The sequence below is a fragment of the Perca flavescens genome, chromosome 21 (assembly GCF_004354835.1).
Source record: "Perca flavescens isolate YP-PL-M2 chromosome 21, PFLA_1.0, whole genome shotgun sequence".
In the NCBI taxonomy this organism is placed as follows: domain Eukaryota; kingdom Metazoa; phylum Chordata; class Actinopteri; order Perciformes; family Percidae; genus Perca; species Perca flavescens.
In genome coordinates, this window is record NC_041351.1 from 15,887,002 (window position 1) to 15,905,691 (window position 18,690).

The window sequence follows — 18,690 nt, forward strand, 5'->3', positions numbered from 1 at the left end:
AAGCGATGATTTGGACTCATTGTTTTTATAACTAGAGATTTTACTGAACGGGTCAATCATATCATAACAGCGCAGGATGTAAAATTACATCATCTGTTAACTGTGCATTCACATTTATTCAGTTTCTGGCCACCTAATGACTGTCCAATATTCATAGTCAGTAGCCTTGATGTGTATTACTGTTTTTTAGCTAGCAAGCTTTTAACTTTACAAGATTTTCAGTGCTGGGCAGTAGCATCTGCCGACAGTGGGCTCATCTGTTGGAAAAAGCTAAATACTGTATGAACGCTGAGCATAACGTCTTCTGAGACTGATCCATACCTCCTTTATGGGACTATAAAGCACACCTCTTTACAGCAGTTCCAATTAGCTAACCTCACAAGTTACATAAAAAAGGCACAGAGACATGCCAGCAGCAGAAGCAGTATGGGACCAGGGGCACTGGCTGCTGATGTGGTGTAGATTGTCCTGCTATGAAGAGACTGTGTAGGCCGAAACACGTCTTCATATCCTGCCTGAGTCGGAAACATCATCATCTAGTGGGTTTAAAGAAAATGTTAGCTTTCATTCAATTGAGGTGGGATCCATTCTTTTTACTTGAACATGTGTTAAAAAGTCACATCTTTCATTGAAAATTACATTCCTGTAGTAATTAACCTAGCCAAGCAGTATAATATGTTTTGATGGCAAAGGCTGTCACACAATATGTCTTTACAGAATTAACAGAGAAGAGAAACTTTGGAAAATAATGTTGATAGTACATTTGAGTAAAGTGGCTTTAAAAGCATTAATGTGTGCATGTAGTATCATAGTTTATCATTTAATTTCTGTGGCCCATTCAAACTCTTTTTGCATATTTGCAACATTTGTTTGCTTAGTGAACTACACTCTCGTCTCGAACAATATAAGTCATCAGAGAAATATGGCTGTCTCCTTGTCGAGCTATACCGTCTTCTTCCAAGACAAAGGCAGAAGTATCAAAAGAGGTGAAAACCATTATAAATCGGTTCATGACGAGAGCTGCAGCTACTCGAAGGGAGTTTTGGTCGGTTCCGTGCCAGCATGTTGGACCGGCTGTACAAGGTTTCGGTGAGTTACTGTCTTGTCAACTAACATTAGCATTGTATTTTTGGCGCCTGGTATACGTGCAGTTAAGTGTCCCAAATTCAGACCTGGAGGCGTTCAGTCATAATCCCGCAGATGGTAGCTTTATGGTAGCTTATGGGACACTCATTTTTTGGAAAATAATAAACTAACCTGTTTCAAATAAGACTCTCATCATTTGGGAAACTAAGTTTTTATCATTTGGGACACTAAACTGCACGTATACCTTTCCGCCCATAGTTGTATTACTAATTACTGTATTGTAGCGTCCTCAAATTTTACATTTCAATTTTACAGATCTACATGGGTGAGTGTGCACGTGGAGAGTTTAAATGTAGTCATGCTGCAGCCTTGGCAATTTTTGGGATGTGGGAGTTCAGCGTGACAGACATGTCAATGGAAGAAGCCTGCCTCCTCCAAAGGAACTCTACCGGTGTGAGAGCTGTACCGTTTTCGGTGCTGTGCTGCTTTCACAGCGCTTGTACATCCCATGCCCGTCCCTCATGAAGAGGGTGCTTGTGGGTCATAATTTGGATGGTGTGATGGCTGTCAACTGGGGTGTCATGAATGAGCCAGAGGGAGTGAAAGCCTTTGAGCAGGCTTATCAAATGGAGGTGCTCGACTCAGGACTCTTTGTGAGTGAGTCAGGTGTCTTGGGAGCATCACCTGACGGGCTTGTGGAGCCATCTGCCCAGCTGGAGGTGAAGTGCCCCCACAGCCAATCAGTTCTTTTTTTTGGGAGACAATGGATCAGTGTTCACATAGCGTCTATAGCGTTCCATTGGCAGGGAAGCTAATGATCCAGATACAAATTCAGTAACCTCATATAGGTGTTATCTGTAAACTATTATCAGAAATCTGTTTGAAATTGACTTGTATAGGTTAGAATACTGCTACATCGCTATATCTTGTAGGCCCAGAATGGTCTAAGAAGTTAGAGAATGCCAGGTTTAATTTGTGAACATGAACCTGGGGCCTGTTTCACAAAAGCAGAATATCTAAATCCAGGATAACTGATAAAGCGAGGTTTGACCTAGTCTAATCTGTGAATCCTGGCTTGGTGCGTTTCACGAAGGCCAAGCCAGGCTGAGGAGGAGAGACTAGCTTGAACCAGGCTGAACTAATTCAGATAGATGCGCGTCCACGGATTTCCTCAAAAGACCGCGAGGTCGAGCACAGATTTACTGATGCCAAAATGGAGAATACGCATTGTACATAGGCTACTTTATACAGAGTGAGCAGCAGCTTCTTGTGGAAGTATGATGACGTGAAACACATTATTTGAATAAAAAGAAAATAACACGGCCGCTGTACTGAAACAGCGAGAGAAAGCTTAGCAGACGATCGCAGACCGACTGAATGCGTAAGCAGACTCCTTAAAGACCAAACCACTACTTCATCGCACAAAGGGGTGGTTAAGGAGCCATTGTAGCAGTAGAATGCAGCTCGGTTCACGCCGCCAGGAAGTCATCAATGGAGAGCTCTTCTGTTATGTAAACTTCTGAGCCTGCATGGAAGCAAAAATGCACAAGATGTAGTGCCACATTTGTGTTTATAATGTATGCAAACAAACTAAGTCAGTAGGCTTACTGATGTTTTGAATAGCTAAAAGGTAGGGGGTCAGTTTTTTTCCAGGCCTCGTTATCAGACGTGGGATCTGTCTACAGAGACAAACATGGTGAATGTCTAAGGAACATTCCTACCGGAGCATAGAAGTAACAAGCATTTTGATTGTCATATGGTGTCAGGCTTGACAGGTAGAAATCGGTGCAGGTAGACACATAATATGCTTAGTGATGAATGAAAGCAGGTAGACATAACATTCTCAGTTTAAATGCGGGTATAGTTTGTTGCAGTAAGTGGTATCCCCTGTTGAATGTTTGGCACCATTTTCATACCTCACAACTTGACAAATGTATCAAACTGGAAAAACAAGTCTAGTCCTCAGCTAATCTTTAGTTATATAACCAGTGGAAAACTAAATTGGCAAGATAGTGTGTGGTATGACCAACTTTCATATAACTAACTGTTTAAATGAAGTATGTAGTAATCTTTATAGTAAGCTGTTTATATTGTATATATATAATCACAAGCCCATAGCATGTGTAAGATTGAATGAACTCCATACCAACTGGTTTCCAACATCATCAGGGGTAAAACAGGGCAATGCTTTGTCTCCCACATTATTTGCAATTTATATAAATGATTTGGCAAAGGAAATTAAAGCATTGAATTGTGGGATAAGATGTGGAAATGAAATGATAAGTATTCTTTTGTACGCGGATGATATAGTACTACTGTCTCCATCTGAAGATAATCTGCAGCGCATGCTCTCTTATATTGATGATTGGTGTAATAAATGGAGATTGTTCATCAATAGAAAGAAAACGGAAATAATTCACTTTAGAGAACCTTTAACTACTCGCAGCACTTATGAGTTTAAAATTGGGTCACACAAGCTGAACTTTGTAGACTCATAAATATCTAGGTTTTTATATTGATAAAAATCTGAATTTTAGAAATGGTGTTAAGGTTCTTGCTAATTCACCACGTAGAGCTTTGGGAGGAATTATTGGTAAAAGCAGGAATCTGAAAGATATAAGTTTTCAAACGTATTCTAAATTGTTTCAAGCCTGTGTGTGCCCTATACTTGATTATATTGTGGGTGTTAGAGGACTTAGGAATATATCTAATTGTGAATTAGTGCAAAATAGTGCTATAAGATATTTTCTGGGTGTGCATAAGTATACCCCTACATTGGCGATAGTGGGAGACATGGGATGGGAATCATGTGAGGCTCGCTGGAAGATAGGCACTGAGAATTATGTTGTATATAATTTTTCAAAAAGGCAAAGATCCTTATGCGCCCAAGTGAGATCTGGTGTTTTGCCTTTGACTATTGAAACAGGACGATATGTTAATGTAGAAGAGGAAAAACGTATTTGTCCTATGTGCTGTTTGAATGATGTAGAAAATGAGTTCCATTTTGTTTTCTATTGTCCTTTTTATCGTGAGCAGGGTGATTTTTTGTTTTGTAGGAGAAAAGCAGAGATTGATTTGGTAAATATGGATGATGCTCAAAGATTGAGATGGCTGTTCACATATGAAACTTATAAATTGGCTAATTATTTAAATAAAGCCTGGGAGAAGGGGAAAAAAGCTCTTTATCGAGTGTAGATGAGAACTAGTTGTTTGTGTGTGGTATGTGTACGTGTACACATACCACACACACATACATGTATGTATGTGTATGTCTATATATTTGTATTCATGTATTTGTTTGAAGGATTTGTATATGCAACGGGAAGATGTTTGTTGAATAAGTGAATTTGTGGTGTCTTGTAATCCCATGTGGGATGGGCCAAGATGTTTGGCATGACACAGAAATAAAATATAACTAACTAACTAACTATATTCAATACTTAACCGTTTACTTAAATGAAACGATACACTGTTGGATTTCAAACTGACACTGCCAATTGAACTTGAAGAGAGCAAAATGTTTTTACACAAATTGTTTTTTTCCCCCATATGAATAGTATGCATGACTTTTCTGAATGTACTTTATCAATACTTTTCTTAAATTTTTCTTTATTTTTTCAAGATGTGAGGCACTATCTTGACATAAAACGAAGGCTCAAAGGACACACCTTAAATAATAATAAATACAATTAAAACAATACTTTTCCAGTATGAACAGACTATACTAATTATAAGAAGTTTTTGTGTATTTATTGCATCGATACTGATCCCAACTACTGACTTATTACATAATGCACTTAATGTTACCTCAATAAAGAATCCCAGCGCTGCAAGACCATTGGGAATCTTTATTGTCTCATCCAGAGTTAAATCATTCCTCTTGTTCACTATGACTAATGACATGTTACATTACAAGGGCAAAAGCTAAATCTATTAGAAAACAATGTCTTGACTGCAGCACAGTAGTTTGATTCTTGTAATTACCTCCATTGGGTATCTCTTTAAATCCACTGTGTGCTCTGACCCAGTAGTTTTGTGATGTGGAGCCCCAACAGAAGTATAACTGAAGGGTGGAGTGGACGTATCTGAAACCTCCCCCTGAGACCTCCTCTATACCATCCTTCAGTGCAACTATCACTGGGAGTCGAAGTAGAACACAAGGAAAAGTGTTACATGCTTTCACAGACTTGAATGTGTTTTGTTGGGGGGCAAACAAAAGATTACATGCCAACAACAATTATTAATTTTAGACACTTTTGTCAAATAAGGATCTTATATATCATAACGGGGGCTGCAACTATTTTCATTTTCATTATTGATTCATTGTTAATAAAATGTCATTGTTAATAAATTCATCATATTTATTTTGTCAACTCAGTCATAAATAGTATGTGTCATACATGCAAGGGACTCACTGACATCAAACTTGTGCAATTTTTCTCTTCTTTCCAGCAGAGTTAAAGGGCCCATACTTTGGAATCAGCACAGAGCACTAGACCTAAACATTGTGAAGAAATCCCAGAAAATCTTCGTATTGTCACGATGGTAACTGCAAATTTAGCCTTGAGCCTCTAGCCTCAAGCAGAGATGAGTAGCGGGGCTACAGACCTCTGGTAAGATCACTTTTTTCTAACTCCACACCCCCAGATTCTTTTCATTTACAAACTTGTAGTCTTTAACTGCAACTGATGCCCACTCAAGTGACATCCCTTGAGGAAATATTTTAAGCGTTGGTCAGCTCCCTCTGGAGCCACAAAAGGCTTTATACTACTTTTTTCATATATTCAGTAGTACTCCAACACATGTAAACAGACTAAAAATGATATAAATTCACAACCTAAACTGTACTTCGTATTGTAGATTGATTTAGATGCAAGTAATTACTTTTAAAAACTTTTTTTTTAAATCAGAGTTACAATGCGATGAATCAGAGAAGATACTGTATATGACGTTGTACAATGTACAACATCCTTGAATATTATCAAGTTGTAGTGCAGAAACCTACATGTTTCAATTGCACATTTCTTTAGGCAACACCTTAAAATTTACCTTAAATAAATTATAATGCAATAAAACCGTGCCGCAATGAATGCTCCTTTGATGAAGGATATATGGATGCTTTCTTTTTTAAGATTTTATCAAAAAGGTGTTCTTGTAACTCCATGGCAAGAGTCTCTACTTTTTGCGAATTGGCTTTGTTGTGGTAGTCAGGTAATCAAAAACAATTCTTTTGGCTTACTTTCTACCTGTTTTAAGTCTTTTACAGACTGGTATGCTTATAGTGGAGGTCAAAGAGTCATGTACCTGCTGCTGAACCACCTGATGCAAGCCCATCACAAGCCACCCGCAGAAACATTAGCACCTGACTTATCTAAAGAATGCTGATGGCTATCAAGTACGTTACAAAGAAATATGTCATTCTGCAACATACAGTGCATATAACTCATCTGTATCCCCTCTCTCCATTGTTACAGTTAACAAAAGTTTAAGATAAACATACTAGCATGTGCCAGTACGTCTCAGCACCTTGTGCTTTGGTGACGTTTGCCTGCATGCATCTGTGGTCGCTTGTTTATCAGTATTATTGATGTGACACTTGCAATGAGTTTGAGTTGCAACATTTAATGTCTGCCAGGAATCGCTGACATCTTTCACACCCATTGTTGACAGATGGACCGTAATGTCGATCAAATTACTTTTGTTTATTGTTCGCTTACACTGTTCTTTAGGTTCACTGCTAAAGTAAATCAATTTACAATATACAACATAATCTCATATCTTTCAGGGCACAGTTCATTTATTGTCCTCTGCACTACCTATATTACCTATCTGCTGCCTTAAGTGGTCTCTGGGAGAGACTATCCACTGTAAGTGTGCAATACATTTTCATTTGATGAGTTTTTGGTACCATGTCTTTTTTTAAGAAGTACTTACTAGATAAATGTCAGATGTGGGAAGAAAAGACAACATGATTCAGTGCCATTTCTCTTCACTGATTTGAACTACTATTGTACAGTATTTTAATTCAATTCAATTCAATTTTATTTATAGTATCAAATCATAACACTAGTTTTCTCGAGACACTTTACAGATAGAGTAGGTCTAGACCACACTCTATTATTTACAAAGCCCCAACAATTACAGTAATTCCCTCAAAAGCAAGCACCGTCAGCGACAGTGGCGAGGAAAAACTCCCTCTTGGGAAGAAACCTCGGACAAACCCAGGCTCTTGGTAGGCGGTGTCTGACGGTGCCGGTTGGGGGTGTGATGAACAGTGGCAATAATAGTCACATTAATAATACAGGGCGCTATCTTTGTACAGTGTGTATTCAGTATATATACGAGTTCAATCTGCACAATCACTTGGTGGCAAACAGTTATCATTCATTTGGAGTTGTGCATCTGGCCACCTGGTGAATGCCAGCCCAATTTTCCAATTTTCAACTCGTAAGGGGAAATGGCCAGTTAGGTTAGTTTCTTTGTCGGTCTGTCGTTTGGTGCTGAGCAGGTAGTGAACAGTGGGTTTTTTTAGGGCTTTTTCACCTCAAAAATATTTTTTACCTCAACCAAACCTCACCTACTATACAAACTAAATGAGTTTACAAATAATTTTGTAGGATTGTAGGAGAACTTGCCCTTCAAAGTAGCAGCACACACTGACTGTAAGAAGTACAACGATAAGAGCATGATTTACAATCAAACCTGTCACAAGATAGGTGCTATTAAAGATCAGTTAAATAAAGTCATATCTGATTACAGGAGTACAATTGTCTGTTGACAGGTCATGTGGTCACAGTATCACTTGTAATGGAATGATCTGATGTTTGTTCTTGGACAAAATATTTCAAGCATTAAGGTTTGACACTTATTTCCATGACAGTAAAGTTTAAAATTTGAATGCCAAGGTATGTGCTAAAAAGTGGGTAGGCCTATGCGCTATATGCGGCCCGTTGGTGCGCAGCAACATGGGGCCGCCAAAGCGATGTTAAAAAAAATATACTGCTTTTGTGCATTTCTAAATCATTTCTGCATTTCCTCAATGTTATTATATAACATTGTAGAGGACTAACAGGCTTGAGTAGGCGCCCTGTCTCATAAGATTCCATCATAGATGAGAAGAGGGAGCGGGGGGGCGCCCCCGGTAGCACGTCAATGGATGCAACAGCAGTTAAATACGTCAATGGTGAAAGGCAACAGGTAGGATTTAAAGTGGGACGTCTGTGCTTGGAGGCTTGCAAATATTCATGTTAACAGACTAGCTAGCGTTTGCTAACACTAGGAATGTTAGCAGCCAAATGGGGGTTTACAGCTAGCTTAGAATATGCAGAATTGAGGTTGCTGAGCTGAAAACCGGAAAATATAAGGTAGCATGTACAATAAATTACAAGAATCTGGAAAACATAACTAATACTATAACTTTGGTTTACCATGGAATCATTAATATATTTTGTGTTACCATTTGCTGTCAGACATACAGGCTAGGCCTATAGGCCTACATCTGTACATCTGTTGGGTGACATGGAAGCTGTAATTACAGGGTCACATCTCTCTCTCTCTCTATTTAAAGGTCTCTGTGCTAAGTGGCTCTCCATATTTGTACTTTTTAAAATCCCAAAAAAACAGCAGCACAACCTTACTGCATAATAGTTGTCTTATCTAATGCCATCACTAGGCTGATTTAAGAATTGAATTGAGGCTGCTACATTTAACAGTGAGTTCATTTCATTCAGGTGTGAGGATGGTGGACCAGGAAAGACAGGGGAAGGCAACAGTTAGGTCTAACATTAGGTGGAAGTGTAGGGGGAGCCACTTTTGTTGTTGTTGCATACCCCTCTGACACTGGGTAGTTGCGCCCCTGCATACAGCACATGTCTGGGTAATACCCCAACTGCAATACAGCCTGCTCCAAGTCTCTATCAGACCAATGACTGCAGCCTGCTGTTTTGCAATAACATTACAAGAGACAAACACCTACGTGTGACGTTTGTCAGGTAAGATGTGAGTGTGCTCCATGGTTCTGACATATCTCCATCTTCTGTTGCCTTTTGGGAGAGGACATTATATTTACACTTGCTAAATTTGCTTGATATTGTGCAACCTGTCTCACGTGAATTATGTCTTTTATGTAATTTATTTATTCTTCTGTACGGCACTTTGTTCCACTTTGGTTGTTTTAATGTGCTCTATAAATAAAGTTTGATTGTTTGATTGGTTGATTTATTGATTGGTTGATTGATTAATTAATGGTTTGGTTGGTTGATTGATTGGGCATACAGTACATTTATGAAAAACCAAGAACAGCAATTCAAATAAGGCACACAGTTTATGAAGAGGAGAGGCATGCTATCTATTGATTGTGAATGATATCCGAGCCCATCAATCGTGTGCTCTGAACATGGATTATGTTCTTTATCACCGCAGTGAAAGTGAAGCTGAATTGTAGTATATGTTCCATTAAGTCCACCTCCACTCACTTCAACTGCATTGTCCTCCAAATTGCATTTTCCTAAAGATGGGGAAGTGCGTTTATGTAGTTACAGTCTGCGTATACAGAAGTTACACATTTACACACAACACAAAAAGCACTCAGTTTTTGTACCTGTATGCCCATTGTTTGTGATGGACTCGATTAAGTGCTGAGAGGAGAAGTGGATGAGGGTAAAGTTAAACAGGTCAGGGTCAGTCTGAACATTGCCGGTGGCTATATCAATAGGAGACTGCCTTTTTTCTCTACAGGAAGAACCGAAGATGTCTTCCCAGTGGGTCGGAGTGTGCTCTGTGAAAGTTAGACATGGTCTTACAGTTTTTTACGATCGCTATGACAATTTTTCTAAACTCTTAACGCACCAACACATCTACAACACACAATTGACAAAACGGTTAATTTCATGCTCAAAATCACACATTGTAAACTAAACTCCAACACTAATTTTCAAAATACAATAATACACTAATACAATACACTATGTCTACCAAAACAATGCAAACATGTCTCAAAATCAAATAATTCTTACAAAACACTAACACATGTTCTCTCCCAACAGGAACATTTAGTCAATCATAGCACAATAGCATACAAAACACTAATATCCCGTGGAATTACAGAAACTGCATTATTTTATGTGTCAGGTCTGCCCTTATATAATAGAAAATAGTATATTGTATTGATCATAGATTGTGTTTTACACTGCAGTTTCTCTTGAAGCCTCTCTACATTTTTGTTTTGTTGGGTTTAGTAAATGCATGCATTTCTTTTTTTTTTAGATTATTTGTTGAGATTTTCCACCTTTATTTGACAGGTCAGCTAGTTGAGAAATGGGAGAGAGAGTGAGAGAGAGGGGGAAGACATGCAGTAAATTGTCACAACTCGGATTTGAACCCTGGTCCTCTGCGTCGAGGCATAAACCTCCAAGTATATATGCGCCTGCTCTACCCATTGATCCAACCCGGCCACCATTTTGTTTCTTTTGCTGCAGAGATTCAATACAAAAAATGAATGACCCATCTCAGAGTAGCTTTATTGAATGTACGCTTTATGAAAAAAAAGGAGACAGAGACAGAATTGTCCTGGTACTCCTCTTCCTCTCCCTCGTGAAGGCATTTTTCTTATTTTCTGTGTTCATCTACAGCAGGGGTCACCAACGCGGTGCCCGCGGGCACCAGGTAGCCCCCAAGGACCACATGAGTAGCCCTCAGGCCTGTTCTAAAAATGAAAGTTGAATATTGATATTATCGGTTACCCACCTTGTTAAGTCATTGTTGATAATTATTGTGAGAAATCATTAACATGACCAGTGTCTTCACATAAATGAGTATCATTAATCATTAATAATCATATATAACTAAAGGCAAACTGAGCAAATTTGTTATTTCAGAAGAGTGTATCAAACTGGTAGCCCTTCGTATGACTCAATACCCATGCTTATAGTGGAGGTCAAAGAGTCATGTACCTGCTGCTGAACCACCTGATGCAAGCCCATCACAAGCCACCCGCAGAAACATTAGCACCTGACTTATCTAAAGAATGCTGATGGCTATCAAGTACGTTACAAAGAAATATGTCATTCTGCAACATACAGTGCATATAACTCATCTGTATCCCCTCTCTCCATTGTTACAGTTAACAAAAGTTTAAGATAAACATACTAGCATGTGCCAGTACGTCTCAGCACCTTGTGCTTTGGTGACGTTTGCCTGCATGCATCTGTGGTTGCTTGTTTATCAGTATTATTGATGTGACACTTGCAATGAGTTTGAGTTGCAACATTTAATGTCTGCCAGGAATCGCTGACATCTTTCTTATTGCTAAAGATTCAACCAACGTTTCCAACCTTTGAAGCTTGTGACTTCTTTTTTTTTGTAATCAAAGTTTTTTATTGTTGTATAATGTGATAAACACAGCACATTTTACATGTACAGCAATCTGGGCAAGAAAGACAGCAACACTAATTCACAATTAAAACACATACACATAAATAAGTAAAATAGGAAGAGATCGAATTAGGCTTGATAATATTAATTATGGGGCACTAGTCAGTTCAAATTGAATACAATACAGTAAATGAGACCAGACCTGGTAGAATTTACCCCTACCATCATTCAGTCATGCAATAAGATCTTCAAATGAAGCTGTGTCTGTCATTAGCTTCAGCCGGTCTGTAAAACTAGGCCTTACTTGGCTTTTCCAGTGTCTAAGAATGATTCGTACTGCAGTGATAAACCTAGCTAGTGTCAGAGCGTACTCCGTTTTTAGAAATCTCTGGTGGCAAAAGAGACCCATCTCCAAGTGGACACAGCTGAGGAGAATCTGGCAATGGTGTGGCTAACCAATCGGCAATAGTTTTAATGATTTGTTTCCAAAAAGGAAAAACCAGGGGGCAATCCCACAAAAAAATGGAGGTAGGTTTTCTTTTATACTCCATTAATCATGTCAAGACCCCCTCAGTTTTATCTTTTATCTGAGGGGCCCTGACCACGAGGTTTGGAACAACTTAACTACAGAGACTTTCCTCCACTGAAAAGCGCCCACCAGAAGTCATTTGTTCAAGCAGCAAACTCAGTCACAGCAGAAGGAAGGATACATGCATCTTGAGGAGGAAAAAGAAACCAGTTATCAACCACAGGTTCTCACATAGATTATTATTTTTTTATAATTGCGAGAGCAAATGAGGAAGTGGTGTGACAAAGTTGATGAAACGTAGTCTTCCAGGCAGTGCTGCCTGGAAGGCACTAGGATTAGGCAATGGTTAGGGTTTGGTGCCTTGAAGTCGACAAAGAACCCCTCATAAAATCACAACCAGTCATTTTTTACACTTGGGTTTTTCAACAGATGAAAAATATGAGATATACATAACTATTGAGCTTTAGAGGTGGGCCTACTGGATCTCACTCTACACCAGAAAGCAAAGATTTGTATTTCTCAAAAACGAACAATTCATTTCACTTTATTTTGGCTATATCTTGTATTGACAGATGCAAGTTTACCCTGGAAACATGGAGAGCTGAAGTCTTTAACTGGGAATTGTTTTAGTAGCCTAATTGCTCCTGTGTTTATACACACCCTATCCCTCCACTGATGAACCTAAACAAGTTTACTGCTCTGTACACATCGCCACACATCATTAGGTAGGCTACTCAAAGCCTTTTACCTGTGACGGAGGACAGGAGGAATGACTGATACTGAATGGTATCTCTTGACACGTCATTTATTAGTTGGAATGCTGTTCAACAGCATTCAAACTAATAAATGACGTGGGACAACAGCTGTTTCAACCTTCCCGACAGACATATGCCATTATAACCTGTTTTGCTTTCCATGTAAACAAGCATGCAATATGAAAGTCTGGGATTGTGAAGAACACTAAATGGTCTACTGAATAAGCACATAGTCAAACCTTTAAATGAAAAACACTTAATCAAAAAAAATTTAACTAATGAAGTTTACTTTCGACCATCAAAACTTGTTTATCGCCTGTAACTCCGTGATAAAAAGGAAATAACCGGCAGATATTTGGCTGATAGAAGGAGGTTAACATGCTCTATGTTTTGACCAAAGGAAGTCTGTCTATCATCATTGCACTCGGAGAAAACTGGAATGTTTCATTCGTCCGGACCATTTTCTATTATATAGACTTTTATACAAGCAGACTTCTTTTTGAAAGAAGACTTCTTTTGAGACTTGAAAGTTCTGTCCATTATTTCATTCAGTCTATGCACTGTACACATAAGCTTAGGGCTACCATGAAGTAAAAAAAAAACCATGACACAGACTATCAGATTATAACAGATAGAATTAAAAAATAAATAGGTGAAAGGGTGAACAGAAGTGATTTATTTATTTAAGAAACAGCTATACTGCAATTGTTCCACACTTCTACAGAGTATAGGAGTAGTAATAGGATGGCGTCTTTGCGCGTGCATGTGTGACGTCATCACATGCACGCGCAAACCCGCCATGTAATCTGGTGCTATGCGCGTGCATGTAACGTCGCGGGCGCACGTTGGTACTCGCGATCGCCATCTAGTGGCCGAATATGGTAGTGCATCTAATCGTCGAAGCTGCGCGCGCATACCGCGAACGTAATGACGTCGCGGTCGAACGTCGTCACACCGCGATCGCCATCTAGCGGCCGAATATGGGAGCGCATCTAATCGTCGAAGCTGCGCACGCATCTAGCGCATGTGATGACGTGGCGGTCGAACGTCGGCACACCGCGAGCGCCATCTAGCGGCCGAATATGGGAGCGCATCCCGTCGTCGAAACTGTGCACGCATCTAGCGGATGTGATGACGTCGCGGTCGAACGTCGGCACATCCGCGAGTGCCATCTAGCGGCCGAATATGGGAGCGCATCCCGCCGTCGATGCTGCGTGCGCCTCTAGCGGATGTGATGACGCAGCGGTCGAATGTCGGAACACCCGCGATAGCCATCTAGTGGTCGAATATGGGAGTGCATTTCGCGAACGTGGTGACGTATGTAGTGTGGGCGGCCGCTTCACCACTACAGGGGTCTGGTGCACTTGAGCGGAGGCGTATTCTCACAGATTTCATAGTACCTGTAGTACCCTTTTTACCACGTTGCGTTTTTCCGCAACAAAAGGCCATCTGGCGTTTGTCTTATGTTTTGGTGAAAAACAACTAGGGATCGTTTCTCAGCAGTGCCCTCTTTAGCCTTTTGTTTACTGCTATTTAGCTCTTTTTTTAGATGTTTTTTAGCTAGTCTGGTAACTAGCTTGTTTCCACGTTTTTTTCCACATCAAAAAGCCCTCTGGAGTTTCACTTTTTAATTCTTCTTGGTGCAAGCAACGCAGATTAGTTTTTTCATCGCTACCTACAAGTGGTAAGTAAAGCTTGTGTTTAAGAATGTTCAAAGCTATTTAATTCATTCAGTCATTCATGAATTAGCTAAAACTTTGATCGTGTGTTCGTAATGCTGGTGGGTTGTACCACATGACGAAAAAAAAAAAAAAAAAAAAGAAAAGTTGTGTTAGACCAGTAGCTAGCTTGTAAATGTGGGGTCTTTTGTTGTGAGTGTTAAATCGTCATAAAGGGGTTTGGTTTGTGGTGTTTAAAACCCCTTGTTTCAAGACGGGGTCTGCTCACTTTTTTACCTGCATTTTGTAGCTACGTGGCTAGCTAAAACTTTCCCTCGTTTTCTCAACAAAGTCCTCTGAAGAAAGAGGATTCGGTTCTACAGCAATGGCTGCATTTGGTGAGTATATTTAAAAAAAAAAAAAAAAAAAAAAGCTTATTGTAAGGTATTTAATTCATTCAGACATTTGTGACTTAAAAAACGTTTGTTTTTTTTTGTGTGTTATAATGTAGTTTGCATCATTAGGTGATCGTGCAAAGAGCTGGGATAACGTGGCTGTGTTAGTTGACGAAACTATTAAACCACAAGGTAAAAAACTTATAAATATATTATACACTACAGCATTAATTGATTTAGTACTGTGTTTTCATTCATTTTGTTTTTTTTTTTTTTTAAAAAGCTCCGTGTAGCCCATTCCTACAGACCCCAACACGCCAGAACATTAAACCAAAGGCCACTCTAATAAGGAATAAGAACACAGCAAACAGGTATTTACGGTTTATTTATCTCTTTCAGTATGTAATATTTATTACTGTTTAATTTATCACTGTGTTTGTAGCCATCTAATATATATATATATATATATATATATATATATATATATATATATATATATATATATATATATATATTTTTCTTTGTCTAGACAATCAGCCCCTGAACAAAGGATCCGCAAGGGCGAGGGCTACTCGCTCTCCCATGTGGCTGAAATCAATCCTGTTGAAAGACCATGTGCTTCGATGCCCCTCTCTGTGAAAGCTGCTACGCCTAACGTTCGCCATCGTAAGCCTAAGAAGCAATTTATTGAGGTGAGTTTAAAAGGAAAGCAGTAAAATAGCGTGTTGTATTTAAAAAAAAAAAAATGTGAAGCCATACACGACCGGTCTCCCGCCCAAAAGAAGAAGCCCTTCCTTTGTTCCAGACACGCCTTACCCAGACACTGTATCGGGTGTTCCTAACACCACTGCAGAGGTGAGAAACGCATTTGTAGCTAGCAGAATATATTTACATTGTGTTATAAAAGATTTTTAAATAAAATGTATATATTGTTAAAAAGGCTTTTTCCTTTGTTTTAGCAGCTAACGGCACGCAAAGACTTGGAGTCCTTGCATCGGTCGTCGTCTAGTACACCAACGCCCTACCAGCCACCAAGTGTCTCCATTGAGAGGGAACAAAAGGATTCCCCTTTACAAAAGGCAAAGATGTGAATGTTTTTATAGGAGCCATGACCACCGCCTACGCTCGCATGGAGCTATATGATTTGTTGGATAAACTGCAGGAACGTATTTTATATGTTGATACTGACAGCATTTTGTTCACAAGCAGAGACGGCGAGTGGATCCCCCCTCTAGGGCCTTACCTTGGCGATTTAACGGATGAACTAAATAGCGCTCAAGTCTGTGGGGCTCCTAACGAAGATTATATAACGGAGTTTGTTTCCGGGGGTCCTAAATGCTATGCTTATAGGACTGCTCAAGGAAATACACAAGTTAAATGCAAGGGTGTGACCCTTAATGCCTCAAATGCCAAAGTGGTTACACATGAATCGTTAATTGGTCTTGTTCAATCCTTTGTGACCAACCAGCAGCATCCTAGCCGTCTGACCACAACAGCATTCACAATAAAGCGCGACAAAAAAAAACAGTTCCATCTCAAAAACGACACCTTGACAAGGAAAGTACAGGTTGTTTACAACAAACGACGTGTGCTCCAAGACTATACAACCGTCCCTTATGGCTACTAGGGATGTTTCAGGATTTGATGGTAGGCTTCAACACCCTTTTAGCCTCGTTATCAGTGGTCCTTGAATTGTGGAAAAACATATTTTGTCAAAGACATTATTGAAAACATGTCCTCTGTTATTTCACAAAAATTGATAACATAGTATACATCTATTCATGCTGGCAACCAATATACGATCAATTGCTTAAAACGGTGAATATAAATTTTGTACAAGGTCTCCCGGAATCGTTTCTGCGACGAGGCACTCTTGCCTACTACTAAGAATAATTTGCTCATTATAGACGATTTAATGAATCAAGCCTGTGATAATTTGGAAGTTCAAAAGTTTTCACACAGTATGTCCATCACCGACGTCTTAGTTGTATATATTTAGTGCAGAATCTGTTTATTCAAGGTAAAGCTAGTCGTACAATCAGTTTGAACACCAACTATATGATTATTTTCAAAAATGCTAGAGATCAACATCAAATAAGCTTGCTGGCACGGCAAATGTTCCCCGGAAATTCTAAATATTTTTTAGAGGCTTTTAAAGACGCCACTAGTTACACCTTTGGCTATCTATTGATAGATTATAAATCCACAACCCCCGATATTTTAAGACTCAGAACAGCTCTGATATCCCCACAGCAGGTTGTATATGTTCCTAGAAAAAAGGTGTAATAATGTCAAGCCGAATGGAGAGGAATTTTACATTGTTAGACATGCTACATAAGGCGTCACCCAGAGCGAGAGGTGTCATTGTGAGCAACGCTAGTCCAGACTTTATCAATGCGCTTTGTGAAATAGCTTTGAACGTCCTAAGAGGCCACATACCACTGTCTAATAATCAGTACAAACTGTTAAAGAAGAAGAAGAAAGTTATTAGACTAATAGCTGATAAAAAGTTAAACATTTAAAAAAAAAAAAAAGACAATCAATCAAACAGGTGGGTTTCTACCCTCTCCTGGGTGCCGCTATCCCATTCATAGCAAGTCTTATCAACAGGAATTGAGATGGAACACACGCAGAAAATGTTTTTGGTTCCACAAAATCAATTAGTGGCATTACAACCTCCTCAAACAACGGACTCCTCAAATGTATCTCTCGACAGTCTGTACAAAGTGAATTGGACCGAGCCATGAGTGATATATTGAAACAGCCTGACATTGATGTATATGAAAAAGCTAAAAGATATTCCAGTATTCTACAGCGGTACTTAGTCATGATAAAACAGGGTGAGCGAGAAAAAAGTGTGATTACATTATCAATACCTGAAGTTGATTCAAAGGATGATTCAAAAGATGAAGAAGAAAATATGTTAAAGACAGAAGTGTTGAAACATATGCCTATAAGAAATAAAAGAAATGCAGAATACATATTGGCTTCATTATCCCGACACAATGACCAGTTATCTTGGACAAATCAAGGGGAAATAGTTGTTGAAAATAAGAATGTGCCTGGAAGTCATCTGTATGATCTGCTGAAAAGTGTCACAACCCATAATAATGTTCCAGAACACTCTAGACCAAAAGGGTGGAACATATTTTTAAAAACGTTAGCTAGCTTAAATGTGCCACTCTCCGTAATCCCAAACACGAGGGTACGCTGTTCTATTGAGGCTTTTAAAACTGTTGCATCATCTGAAACTAATACACAAACGCCTATGATTGTTCCACGAACCCCTCGCACTCCTAGAGCAATAAGAATGGCCCCTGTATTTACACATGGTACACCATCTGCTTTACGAGCAACTAGTACTCCTAGAACATTTAGTATTACACCACCCATTGCTAAGACTCGCTGGTCTAGTTTTTAATCTTTTATATTTTCTATTACACTACTTTATTTTTTTTTTTACTTTTAAACATATTTTTATTATTTTCTATTTTACTTTTTTTTTAAAACCTATTTCTATTATTACACTACTTTTATATTTTTTTTTTTTTTTTTAAAAACCTATTTCTATTATTACACTACTTTATATTTTACTTTTTTTTTTAAAAACCTATTTCTATTATTACACTACTTTATATTTTACTTTTGTTTTTAAAAACCTATTTCTATTATTACACTACTTTATATTTTACTTTTTTAAAAACCTATTTCTATTATTACACTACTTTATATTTTACTTTTTTTTTAAAACCTATTTCTATTATTACACTACTTTATATTTTACTTTTTTTTAAAAACCTATTTTTATTTTGTTTTTATTCTATTGAGAGGGGTGTTTTCTATTTGATGTGTTTTCATTCATTTTGTTTTTGTTTTTATTCTATTGAGGGTGTGTT

General features: G+C 38.6%; 1 long non-coding RNA gene and 1 pseudogene across 1 annotated transcript; one reads left to right on the top strand and one right to left on the bottom strand.

Moving 5' to 3' along the window:
* Nucleotides 1-383: 383 nt before the first annotated feature.
* LOC114548580 (carbonic anhydrase 4-like) lies at nucleotides 384-13,913 on the bottom strand (annotated as a pseudogene).
* On the top strand, nucleotides 13,911-15,513 carry LOC114548665 (uncharacterized). Its single transcript, XR_003691385.1, has 5 exons — nucleotides 13,911-14,425; nucleotides 14,752-14,797; nucleotides 14,911-14,986; nucleotides 15,078-15,165; nucleotides 15,324-15,513. It is a non-coding gene; the product is annotated as an uncharacterized LOC114548665 (long non-coding RNA).
* Nucleotides 15,514-18,690: the final 3,177 nt, after the last annotated feature.